Source organism: Bubalus kerabau, chromosome 22 (genome assembly GCF_029407905.1).
Source record: "Bubalus kerabau isolate K-KA32 ecotype Philippines breed swamp buffalo chromosome 22, PCC_UOA_SB_1v2, whole genome shotgun sequence".
NCBI classification, from domain to species: domain Eukaryota; kingdom Metazoa; phylum Chordata; class Mammalia; order Artiodactyla; family Bovidae; genus Bubalus; species Bubalus kerabau.
In genome coordinates, this window is record NC_073645.1 from 49,331,232 (window position 1) to 49,344,506 (window position 13,275).

General features: G+C 43.1%; 1 long non-coding RNA gene across 1 annotated transcript in view; it reads right to left on the minus strand.

Annotated features, from left to right (window-relative positions):
- Window positions 1–1,665: 1,665 nt before the first annotated feature.
- LOC129636782 (uncharacterized) overlaps window positions 1,666–13,275 on the minus strand; it is a 33,564-nt gene continuing 21,954 nt past the window's right edge. The window contains exon 3 of the long non-coding RNA XR_008707114.1: window positions 1,666–2,066. This is a non-coding gene — a long non-coding RNA (uncharacterized LOC129636782). The remainder of the gene's footprint in view (window positions 2,067–13,275) is intronic.

A 13,275-nucleotide genomic window follows, 5' to 3' on the forward strand; every position in this document is an offset into this window, starting at 1 on the left:
CATCACCTCAGCCACTGTTAACTGCAAGGGAGTCTGGAAATGTGCCTGTTTTAGCAGGACACCTGGTGCCTGAAACGTAATGAAGGCCCCATTAATGAGGAAAAGCAGGGGGCAGGGAAGGGAGGGGAACGGGAATGGATATCGACCAGGCAACTAGGAGAGACCCTGCCATAAACACGCAGGAATCGAAGCACAAGTTAATTGAGGGGAGATGTGCGATTTAGATAGTGCAATGGGCCTTAGAATCGATAATGCCCATTTCCTCTGATTCTTTAGCATTTTCATGCACACCTGTTTCACTCCTAACCTCTCTTAGCCACTCAGACATGTCTGAGTCTGTGTGACCCCAGGGACTGTAGGCCACCAGGCTCCTCTGTCCTTGGGATTTCCCAAGCAAGAACGCTGGAGTGGGTTGCCATTTCCTTTTCCAGGGGATCTTCCTGGACCAAGGATTGAACCTGTGATTCCTGTGTCTCCTTCATTGCAAGTGGATTCTTTACCCACTAAGCCATTGGGAAGCCCTCCCTTTCTATCCTTTTAGGTAGTGTCTTTGCTTTTTTGTTGGAGGGCTGTGGTGGCAGGCTACTTTATTTATATACAGAAAAAAAAGGGACATGCTTGAGAATTTACATCCCCCAGGGTCAGCCCTTAAACAGCAGCATAAGGGCTTCAGCTCTCTTTACTCTCCTAGAAATGACTTGAGATGTGAACTACAGTTGACCCTTGAACATCAGGATTTTGAGCTTTGGGGGTCACTTGCATGCAGACTTTTCTCAGTAGTAAATACTACAAGACTAAGGGATCTGCAGGTTGGTTGAATCTGAGGATGTAAAACCGGGCATATAGAGAAACCACTTGTATGGAAGACCAATGATAAGCTATACTCAGATTTTCAACTACACCAAGAGTGGGCATCCTTAACCCCTGCGTCTTCAAGGGTGGACTGTACTTATCTCCACAGTTTCCCCCAGGGACTGAGCCAAGTTATACTTCTGGGGACTCATCCAATGCTCATCTCACTTGACGTCCTTGCCTTTCTGGTCCTGCCTCCTCATTCCTGTATCAGTTCTCCTGGGACCACTTCTTCATAAACTACTTTCACAGGTGTCTGCATCTCTCAGGAACCCAAACCGAAACATCAGCTGTTGTTATTACTGGTCAGTGCATCTAAATACACATCATTTTCTTTCCAGTCAGTTCTGCAATTACTAGAAAAATGGTCCCCAGTTGCTGAAATTTTCTGCACCACATCTAACCATCGGGTGTTTTGTGGCAAAATTAATGTTTATAGGTATCATCATCATAAGCACTGCTGTGAACATAGATCAATGTAAAGGCATCAGCCAACTGCAAAGGAAAGTATTGAGTTAAACTCCATCTCTTAGCCATTTATTTGAGCAAAGGTGAGTTTTAATCAGAATAAAATGCATTCTTCTCATGTGGTTTGAGAACGGTATGTTTCCAGCAAAGCAGCTTGTATTTGGTCCCAAACTAGAATCCATCATACTGACAGGGCAGAGCTTCACCAGTTTTTCTCCTAAAATGTAAATTTCACTGTTTAAGTGATTTCTGAAATCAAGCTTGATGGAAGAGACAAGCAACTTCTTTTTGTTTTATTTGCTTGTAGTTTTCATTCATTGTTTCTAGTTAAAAGACTCCCCTTTATAGCTAAAAAAATATTCTCAGATTTCTTTATAGATTACAGTCTTGTTTTCACATATTCCATCATGATCTTGGTGTGATATAATTTCTTGTTCAGTTTTGTTGAACAGGAAACAATAAGATTTAAGCATATTTGCTTTACCACAATGACAAAATTCATCTTTCAGATAACTTTCTAGGAACATCCATGCCTTCTTTATTGGCTGAGGCTGCTGGCTTCTGGTGTCTTGACTGCGCTGGAAGCACGTTCTGGTACAGCAAGTTCAACGTCTGAAGCTTCGGAGTCAAAGGGAAGTCCGCCTCAGTCCTCGGTGATGGCTCTGATCCTCATCAGAAGGCTCCGAATGTCTTCAATAGTAGTAGCAGTGTTGCAGAAACCAGTACTCGAGAAACGAAGCACCACGCTAGGAGAGTTGGAGAACCAGGTTTATTATGCCGGCGGGCCCAGAGGAGTTAACACTCCAAGCTCTGAGCCCTGAACAAAGGGGTTACAGAGTTTTTACAGACAGACTGTAGTGGGCAATGCTAGCTGTCAATTGGCTGGTTTAAACTAAGGGCTTTCACTCACGCATGGGAACAGCAGTCAAGATGGGGAGGGGGATGCCTGGCCTGGACAGGCATGATTAGGCAGGTTTTCAGGGGCTGGGTGGTTGGAAAGAGCAGGACAAGGGTGAGTGAGATAAACTCCAGTTCCTAGTATTGCAAGTCCCCACTTTCTGAGGCTATGTGACCTACGTGATCTAGACTTTGCAAGGGGCAAGCTGAGTTACAGAGGCAGAAGGAGCAGAAGGTTATGTCAAATTTTAACCTTTCCTCTTGAGTGGTAGTGATAGTTGCTCAGACATGCCTGACTCTTTGAAACCCCATGGGCTGTAGCCCATCAGGCTCCTCTGTCCTTGGGATTTTCCAAGCAAGGATACTGGAGTGGGTTGCCATTTCCTTCTTCAGGGGATCTTCCCAACCCAGGGATCTGACCTGGGTCTGCTGCACTGCAGGCAGATTCTTTACCGACTAAGCTATGAGGGAAGCCCCGAATGTCTTTGTTATCTGGTATATTTTCATTTGTTTCAAGGTTAGACTTCTAACTTCCCTTTGAAAAGCAACCCATTTCAAGTTCCCAATCTAAAATATAATTTTTAAATTACAATGCTTTAACAGGTCAAATGAAGAATGGCACTAACTCGGCAAGAGCTAAATTTGTAGTCCTTTCTGTCATGAGAATTCATTGCAGCTGGAACCAGGCAAAAGTTGCATTTTGATAAACAGAACATTTGAGCCAACACAACAAAGGCAGGAAGTTAAACTGACTTGTGTGGGCTGATTTTATTTTCTGTAATCAAACACTGGCCCAGGAAGTGACATATTCCCTTGAAAAATGGCTTCCAGTTCAAGATTTTGCACCGAGGACAAGTTTTTACTTCCTCCAAATAAACTTCCAATGACAGCTTTTAAAAAAGCACAAAAGGGAATCAATTCATAAAAAAAAAATTATTACACCTTAAAATGGCGAATGAAGAATGACGGGGACTCATAAAACCCTCTACTCTCCAGCGTGTCTGCGCTATCAGGGAACTCTGTGTGCCTGACCCTTAGCTAAGTCATATTTTTTTATAAACAAAGTGTTGATGGAGCACAACTTCTTCAACTGATTGGCAAGATTCAAGGGCAGTCTTTGAATTCAACACCGGTTCATCAGGTGATAATCACATTGCTCCCAAAATCTCATCCCTCAGTTGAAGGTGAGCCCTGAGCCACACATTAAACCCCCTCCAGTGGGAAACACACTGAGCTCGTAGGGAAGGACTTCAGGGGGTTACACACAACGGAAATATTCAATGGGTCAAAGACTGATGCCCATCTGGAATCTAGACTCTAGATCAGCAGTCCTCAAACTTTTTGACATCAGGGACAGGTTTCATGGAAGACAGTTTTTTCATGGATGGGTTGGGAGTGGGTAAGGTTTGGGGATGATTTGAGAGCATTACATTTATTGTGTACTTTATTTCTATTACATCAGCTCCACCTCAGATCATCTGTCATTACATCCCAGAGGTTGGGGACTCCTGCTCTAGCTGACCCATGCCAGGGGGTTTCTACCTTAGAACACTCACCCAGGGAACTGGAATTGAGCTGCTACACAACTTCCCAGTGGACAACATCTAGATCAAAGGTGGAAATTACTGGAATGAGTAGGAGTTGGGGTACAAATGTGCGGGGCTTAGTTGAGGCCCCTCCATGCATGACACTGACCCCACTTATGAGCCATACGAGTATCCCCCAGAGTGCAAGACAAAGACTCTCCACCTTAACAAGACTGGGTCACCAGCAGAGGATAAGTCTGGCTTTAAACATTTATTGAGCACCTACTGTGTGTCAACCACATACCAAGCCCCAGCAGACAGGAGAAACTGGTTCTGAGAGTTCCTGCTTCACCCTGTGTGGGCAGCCAGGTACCCCCTCCCCCGGGGTTCCCTGCAGAGCTGGTGGAGCAGATTTAGCAACTAGGAGCCACCTCCGCCCTCCTGGAGTTCAGACGGGTGAGACGCTCAGGCGCAGTGAGAACTTCTCCAAAGCCCGTTTATTTCTGACTTGAACCAATCGGGCCATCTGCCAGATACTCTTTTAACTACTGCCAATGTGCCAAGATGCTCTCTGTCCAATTTTATATGCAGCCAAGGGCTATTGGGCCATGGCAGTCAGCGAAGAGCTCACTTTAGCAAAGTGAAAGACTCTCAAAAAAGAAGTCTGTGCTCACCCATCTGTTTTAGATGGACTTAAAACTCCCTTGACATGAATAATGATGAATCAGGACCTTAAAGTTAATTCCACCATTAGAATCCACTTTCATTTTCCACATTTGGAATTCCTCACACTCCAGACTGTGGTTCCGTCCCAAAGTCCTCACCCGGAGCTCAGTGGGGGCAGTCAGTGTGTTTCCCAGCTGCTGAGACTCAAACCCTAGTCTACTTGGAGTTTGGGTGTCTCAGGGCAAATCCAGATTAAAAGAAAAGCTATGCTTTCTTAGTAAGATGTCTTTTTATGTGTTGTGGTTGTTGAGATATCCCTAAGTAGTATCCGGCTCTTTTGTGACCCCATGGACTGTAGCCCACCAGGCTTTTCTGTCCATGGAGTTTTCCAGGCAAGAATACTAGAGAGGATTGCCATGCCCTCCTGCAGGGGATCTTCCTGACCCAGGGATCGAACCCATGTCTCCTGCATTGGCAGGTGGGTTCTTTACCACTGAGCCACCAGGAGACAATAACTCTCCCATTTCTAAAGCTATGACAGGTACAAAAACTTGGTTGTCTGTTTCCCCCTTGGCCCAGTTCCCAATTAATAACTCTGCATCTTAGTCTCCCCTACTGAGGTCGGTTTCAAGATGGCCTGTGGCTTATCCTTCTTTTTATCCTCCTTGGACCTATCCCGAGGGCTGGCAGGCTTCTAAAGAGCCCAAAGAATAAGTCTGATACTGCTAAAAAAGGTTGTGTTGTTGCTGTTCTTTGCGTTGCTTTGTGAATTTTCTTAGTCAAAGTCCAGTGTGTTTGATGTGTGTGTATTTATGGGGTGACTCCAGGAGTGGGGAGAGCCAGGGATGAGCAGAGAGAGTGCTAGTGATGAGGTGGTTAATTGGGCAATTTCATGGAATAGTCAAGGAAATTTTAATTGGTAGATATTCAGGTAAAATGCTTTAGAAGCTGCTTAATATTAGAATGATTCATGGGATAAATTGTCTTCTTATTGACCTGACTTTTCAGGTTTTACTGAATTCTGGTGAGCTAACATTTTGAGAAGAAAAGATTTTCTTTCAGTTGATTGTTCTGTAAGATGAAGACTACTTCTAGACTAGAAAATTGAATTGAATTTTGAAAATAAACTCTAGTATTTTCTTCCCTTTGCCAAATTTGATTCCACTGAACAAGGCACTGGAATGTCTGAGAAATTCTGTGGCAAGAAAGGTGCTGGGGTTGATATTGTTTATTAGCATATCCTGAAGTGACAGATTCGTGAACTTTGCACAGTTGTTCAAAAGGGCTTGGCAAGTGGGCGCAGGAGCAAATGAGCGCAAGACGTTAAGTTGCGAAGAAAAGGCTTCCTGTTGCTGCCACTGCGGCAAATTTAACACAAGAGGATGAGTGAGTGAAAGTCGCTCAGTCGCGTCCAAATCTTTGTGACCCCATGGACTCTAGCCCACCAGGCTCCTCTGTCCATGAAATTCTCCAAGCAAGAATGCTGGAGTGGGTAGCCTTTCCCTTCTCCAGGGATCTTCCCGACCCAGGGATCGATCCCAGGTCTCCCGCATTGCAGGCCGACTTGAACAAGAGAATGGGGGCTGGCTAATGCTTGTAACATATGGATACCCATTTCCAAACACAAAGATTCTGAGTTGCCCAGTTCTACGTAAACCACATTTACTAGATACATACCTAACTCTTCTATGAGAGACACAGCTCTGGTAGTCTTAAAAAGCCCAGGGTATGTAGACACTGCCCCCCTCTAGGACTGTACAGCCTGTGATAACAAGAGCATCCACCCAATTTCTCAATCTGTGCACCTACTATGGCCCCTGGCATAAAGAAATCCCACAGAGGCCAAGAGAAGCCATTGGACTGATGTCTGATAAATAATTGAATAGAAAGATGGATAATTGGATAAGATGGGTGGGTAGATGGACAAAAATTTACCAACCAAAAATAAAAAACTGAGTTTTCTCTACATAGCAAAGAGGACGAGTCCTAGTGGAAAAGACTTGGAGAGGCAACCAGTTAAAAGAAGACATTCTCAGAGCCATTTGTTTATTTGGAAAGCTCAAGCTGTTTTTTTCTTTCCTTGCATTGGCAGCATTTCTATAAACTGGTTGTTTCCTGACTCTGCAGATTTAATTATGAAGATACACTTTCTTATTTTAAAATAGCTGGATGAAACAAAAAGATTCCATTTTGACCTCCCAGATTTGTAACTTATTTTCAGAAAAATGTTAGCAAAGCCTTTTAATTCTTAGGATTTTATAAAGGAAAGCAAGGTGAATGCGTAGGTTATTTAGAAGTAAATGACATTTCTTTCTTGGTCTTATTAGCTAGATGATGTATCTAGTGTTCTATCTGCATGTGGCGAATTCCATGTAAGGGCTGTTTAGAGATGCTTCCCGCATCACAAGGCACTTGCCCTTTGTTCACAGTCCACAGTGACACTGCAGGGAGCAAATAAAAGGAGATCTCTGTACACAGCTCCCTTCTCTGACATTAATAACGCTGCACTTTCAGCGGAAAAATTGTAGAGCAAAATCTCACCAAATTTTGCAAAATCAAATCTTTATAATGTTAATGTGAATACAAAGAAACAAGTTTAAATAAACTGGCAGCTCCAGGTCTTTCTCGCCTCTTATAAAAAATTTTCCTTTTTGCAAAGGAAAATTTGAAATATTAAAGGCAAAATAAGATATTCTTCATGTAGGCTGTTTCTGTATTCAGAAATTATTTGTTTGATGAAGAAACATGAAAAGAGCTTGGACAGTCAATCTTAAAGGAAATAAACCCTGAATATTCATTGTAAACACTGATGCTGAAGCTGAAGCTCCAACACTTTGTCCACCGGATGCGAAGAGGTGACTCATTGGAAAAGCCCCTGATCCTCGGAAAGATTGAGGGCAGGAGGAGAAGGGGAGAAGAGGACGAGATGGTTGGATAGCATCACTGGCTCAATGGACATGAATTTAAGAAAACTCCAGGAAATAGTGAAGAACGGGGAAGCCTGGTGTGCTGTAGTCCATGGGGTCACAAAGAGTTGAATGCAACTTAGTGACTGAACAACAACAACAACAAAAGAACTTGGAAAACAAATTATAGAGAAAAATGGACCAACTCAATGCTTTGCAAAAATGGGTGTGAAGTAAACACTTGCTTTTTAGATTTGAGCGTATCTGGGAGGAAATCTTTTAAACAAAGCATTTTCAAACAAAATTTTAGCATGTTTGTGCCTTTAGAAAATGAAATTTCCTCTCCTCATTTTAGGGATGAACATGGGCTACAGCTTGGGGCCTCCTGGAGAGCAGACAGATGATGGTATAAAACATTGTCTTCAGTTCTGAGAGAGCTGGTCCCCCATGGGGCACTGGCAATGCCTACAGACTTCTGTGGTTGTCCCAACATGGCTGTGGGAAGGGAACCTGGCATCTAGTGGGTACAGACCAGAGGTGCCCCCAAATATAGTACATCCTATAAAGTACAGTATGGCTGCACTCAATGCAAGATCATACAAGTTAAAACATCAGTAGGATGAGTTTGGAAATATCTACTATCAAGGGTTCAGGTGGGGGCCTGAGGTTGGAGGCTGGGGCTGGAAGCGGAATTTATGCAGCCAAAGATGAAGGGAGGAGTCCTTTTCCCAATCTCCCCCTTCCAGGTGGGAAGGTCAAAACAACTGGTCATATCCAAGGAATACAGCCGCCATGTGTATTTAACCATCAGCCCATGTTTCAATGTACGTTTTTGGTCTCTAACCGAAAGGTGACACTAGAGGCCATTTAAATTTTTATCTTTGTCAAATTATGCCTTGGCTTTTAAAATTAATTGAAAGGATGCATTTTAATGGGCAAAAAAAAAGCCAGGTGTGTTTATAAAATAACATCCTAGATTATAGTAAAATTAATTTGAATAAAACCATTATTAGTACACTGATCAGAAATGAAATGTTCTACACATGAAATACATTTCAAAAGTAATATGCTTCTAAAAACCCATTACAGAATTACAGCCCCTAAGGGGTTTCAAGAGATTATATACTCTTTTTGCTCCCTCTCTTTATTGGAGTGTAATTGCTTTAGAATGTTATATTAGTTTCTGCTGTATGACGAAGTGAATCAGCTGTGTGTATACGTATATCCCCTCTGTCCTGGACCTCCTTCTCCCCCGCCCCTTCACCCCGCCCGTGGGTCGTCACAGAGCGCTGAGCTGAGCTTCCTGGGCTATATGGCAGCCTCCCTCTAGCTGCCTGTTTCACACCCGGTTGTGTATATACGTCAGTCCTAATCTCTCAATTCACCCCCCGCCTTTCTTCCCCTCTGTTCACACATCCATTCTCTATGTCTCTGTCTCTATTCCAGCCCTACAAACAGGCTCATCTGAACCATTTTTTAAAGCTCCCACACGTATTCATCAATATATGATATTTATTTCTCTCTTTCTGACGTACTTCACTCTATGTGACAGAATCTAGGTCCATCCGCATCTCTACACGTGACTCAATTTCACCCCTTTTCACAGTTGAGTAATATTCCCTTGCATGTATGTACCACATCTTCTTTATCTGCTCCTCTATCCATAGACACTTAGCTTGCTCTCATGACCTAGCTATTGCCAATCGTGCTGCAATGAACACTGGGGTGTAGGGGTCTTGTGAATTCTGATTTTCTCCAGATATACGCCCAGGAGTGGGACTTCTGGACCACACAGTAGCTCTATTTTTCATAAGGAACCTCCATGCCCTCCATAGTGGCTGCACCAACTTACAAGAGCTTATATGCTCTTGAGAATGAGATCAGTGAGTGAAAACTGGTGCGAATGCGGCTGCTCCAGGGTGAGCATCATGCCACGTGGAGGCTTTCTCCAGTCCAGACTCGTCTAAGCCTACATTCCACTCTTCTGCATCACCCACTACCATTGCCCTCCAGTCTGCTCCTCTAAACTCAGATGTGCCACAGGTGATTAAAGATATCATGTACTTTATAACCCAGGACATTTTTTAAAATAGCTGCTCTTTGGAAACAAAACTTTGGGGAAAATAAAGTGTTTCTCTTTTAACCTAAGTTAAAAGGGGGGCTTCCCTGGTGGCTCAGCTGGTGAAGAATCTGCCTGCAGTGCAGGAGCCCTGGGTTTGATCCCTGGGTTGGACAGATCCCCTGGAGAAGGGAATGGCTACCCCCTCAAGTATTCTTACCTCGAGAATCCCATGGAAAGAGGAGCCTGATGGGCTACAGTCCACGGAGTCGCCGAGTCAGACAAGACTGAGTGACTAATAGTTTCACTTCCTTAGGTTAAAAAATACATATTGTTAATCAATCTCTTTACTCACTTAAAGAAGAGTCACTTCGCTTTCTATAGTCTTTCATGAGCCCTTCCATGAACTGAATTTTGTTTTTGTTATACCAGATATACTTTGGCCACCTGATGCAAAGAACTGACTCACTTGAAAAGACCCTGATTCTGGGAAAGATTGAAGGCAGGAGAAGAAGGGGACAACAGAGGATGAGATGGTTAGATGGCATCACTGACTCAATGGACATGAGTTTGAGTAAGCTCTGGGAGTTGGTGATGGACAGGGAGGCCTGGCGTCCTGCAGTCCATGGGGTCACCAAGAGTCGGACACAACTGAGCTGAACTGATAAAATAATGGTATCTGCCACCTCAGGACTGCTGTTCACAAAAATGACCCACCCCTGTCGTGTGACACTCCCAATTGTGTGAGGAGAAACAGTCGAAAATTAATAAACTGCTTCAAGTGTAGGATCTCCTCAGCGGTGACAAAGGAGTCCAATATCCATTTATTATTCTTGCATCGTTTCAGAGGCAATAAAGCCCTGTTTATACAGAACTTGCAAAATAACCTCATTTGTGCTTCTGTTTATTACTTATCATTAACAATTTTTAAAGTATCAAAGGTTTTCCTTTCTCTTACTGCCCTGCTGAAAGTGAATTTTCTAAATGAAAATTTGTCACACAGCTGCTTATACATATACATAAACAGTTAAAAGGAGTTATTGTTGTTATGTCTGTGATTGTGATTTTCAAAACTGGAGACTCCTGAAATCTTTGGTTCAAGGAACCATGGGACTTTCTCACCACACTCAGAGCAAAATCTGCATGTTCTCAATGGGTAGGCAAGCTGACTTCCATTCCTGTAGATCACACTGAATTATAGTATCAGAAAATGCAGCTTTGGTTCCAATTACAGTTCAGAATTAGAATGCTTACATGGGTGGTTTTTCTTTTTAAGGACCCCTTTTTGCCTCTAGTTGAAGAGCCTGATTTATCAGTAAAGTGAACATTGAGTGACATTTTGGAGACTGAAAGATAATTTTGAAATGAATAGAAGAGGATTAAAAACAAAACTTTTCTAAATAAGGCTCTGCTTATACCCAGACGGCAGTAACATTTATTTTTTAAAACTTTTTATTTTATATTGAGGTACAGCAGATTAACAATGTTAAGACATTTTCAGGTGAACAGCAAAGGGACTTAGCCATACATATATATGTATCCATTCTCCCCCAGACTCCCCTCCCATCTAGGCTGCCACATAGCATTGAGCAAGGTTCCCTGTGCTATAAAGTAGGTCCTTGTTGGTTACCCATTTTAAATATAGCAATACATACGTGTTCATCCCAAACCCCGTAACTATCCCTTCTCCCCATCTTTTCCCCTCTGGGAACCATAAGTTCATTCTCTAAGTCAATCAGTCTCTTTTTGTTTTGCAAGTAAGTTTATTTGTATCATTTCATTTTAGATTCCAAATATAAGGGATGTCATACCATATATCTCCTTCTTTGACATTTCTCTCAGTAAGAGGATTTCTGAGTCTATTCATGTTGTTGCAAATGGCATTATTTCATTCTTTTTAATGACTAATATTCCACTGAAGATATATACCCCAACTTTTTTTTTAATCCATTCCTCTGTTCTTGGACATTTAGGTTGTTTCCATATCTTGGCTATTGTAAACAATGCTACAATGAACATGAGAGTGCATACTGCAGATCATGCTTTTCTCCAGATATATTATGCTGCAGTAATATTTAAATGGAATTGTTTAGCATGGAGCCATGCCCATAGCAGGCATTCAATAAATGATAGCTCTATTGATAAAAATATTCAAGCAATCAGAGAACGTTCAAATTACAGAAAGCAATGTTGTAAACAGGTTTCCTGGGTCTCACTTGTAAGCCAAGACCATAAATGGATTCTTAAGATGCCAATTTGTGCTTTCCATGGATAACCTTGAGATGTGCTTAAATGTGAATTTAAGCGATCCCCAAGGATGCATGTAATTCCCTAACCTGTTGGTGAGAGAGTTCCCTCTTTACAAAAGGATAAAATTCTGTGATTCAGATACATTTTTTTATACATGGGAAAATGCAAAAAACAAAGGAGTGAGAATCTAGCTACATCACCATGTCCTATTTCAATGGGAGCCGGGAAACAGACTGGAGGTTAATTGTTAAGTTGGGCTTCCCTGGTGGCTCAGTGGTGAAGAACCTGCCTGCCAAACCAGGAGTCCTGGGTTCAATCTCTGAGTTGGAAAGATCCCCTGGGGAAGGAAATGATAACACACTCCAATATTCTTGCCTGGAAAATCCCACAGACAGAGGGAGCCTGGTGGGTGACAGTCTACAGGGTTGCAAAAGAGTTGGACACATCTTAGCAACTAAACAGCAACAGTTGTTAAGTCGTGTGATGATATTCATTGTGAAAACACTGCTTTGAGAAACCACCCTTAGGTTCAAAGTAAGTTTCAAATAACTCAAAGAAAGGAGATTTTTCCAATACCAGCATCATTGCTTTAAGAAGCTTAGCTGGTAAACCTGGAGTAGGGCTTTGCAAAGACATCATTGTGGAGCTGGACTGAGAGAGAATTCTGTGAATCTCACCATGGAAAGAGTTTACCCAACAACTGCTCCAACTGAAGGGATGACCAGAGGTCTTCCCAGGGCCTTCTTTATCTAGGCTCACCTGCTATATTCCTTCATCAGCTTCTGTGTTTGAGCTGAAAAGAAGGGGATCTGTGGGATTCGAAGTCTTTCAAGTTTCAAAGAGACAGTCTCAGAGAAGGGTACATCACCGTGATGCAATGAAGATGCAGAGCAAAGCACTTTTCCTGGAAAGGAAGAGCAGCAGCAATTCCGAGAGCTGGAGCAGGCAGATAGGGATGTGAGAGCAGGGCTTTGGTTATCCCTCATGAACCAGAAAAAAAAAAAAATGAAGACATTTCTGTAGATCAGAACTCAAGAAACCAAAGTTAAATTAAGTGATACTAGGCTAAGTCACTTCAGTCGTGTCCGACTCTGTGCGACCCCATAGATGGCAGCCCACCAGGCTCCGCCATCCCTGGGATTCTCCAGGCAAGAACACTGGAGGGGTTGCCACTGCCTTCTCCAATGCATGAAAGTGAAACAGAAGTTGCTCAGTCGTGTCCAACTCTTTGCGACCCCATGGACTGCAGCCTACCAGGCTTCTCCATCCATGGGATTTTCCAGGCAAGAGTACTGGAGTGGGTTGCTTACTTAGCAGCAGCAGGCACCCTCTGGAGAAGATCCGAGAGGATTTAATGACACGTCATCCGGTGGCTCAGTTGGTAAAGAATCACCTGCAGGGTGGGAGACCTGGGTTTGATCCCTGGATTGGAAAGACCCCCTGGAGAAGGGAAAGGCTACTCACTCCAGTATTCTGGCCTGGAGAATTCCATGGGCTGCATAGTCCATGGGGTCGCAAAGAGTCAGACACGACTGAGCGACTTTCACGTTCATCATAGCGGCATTCTTCACTCATAGCACATCATAGCAGTTGCTCCAGCTGGCTTGTCTCTGTTTATGACCATCAAATCTACCGAATGGGCTAAAGGTTT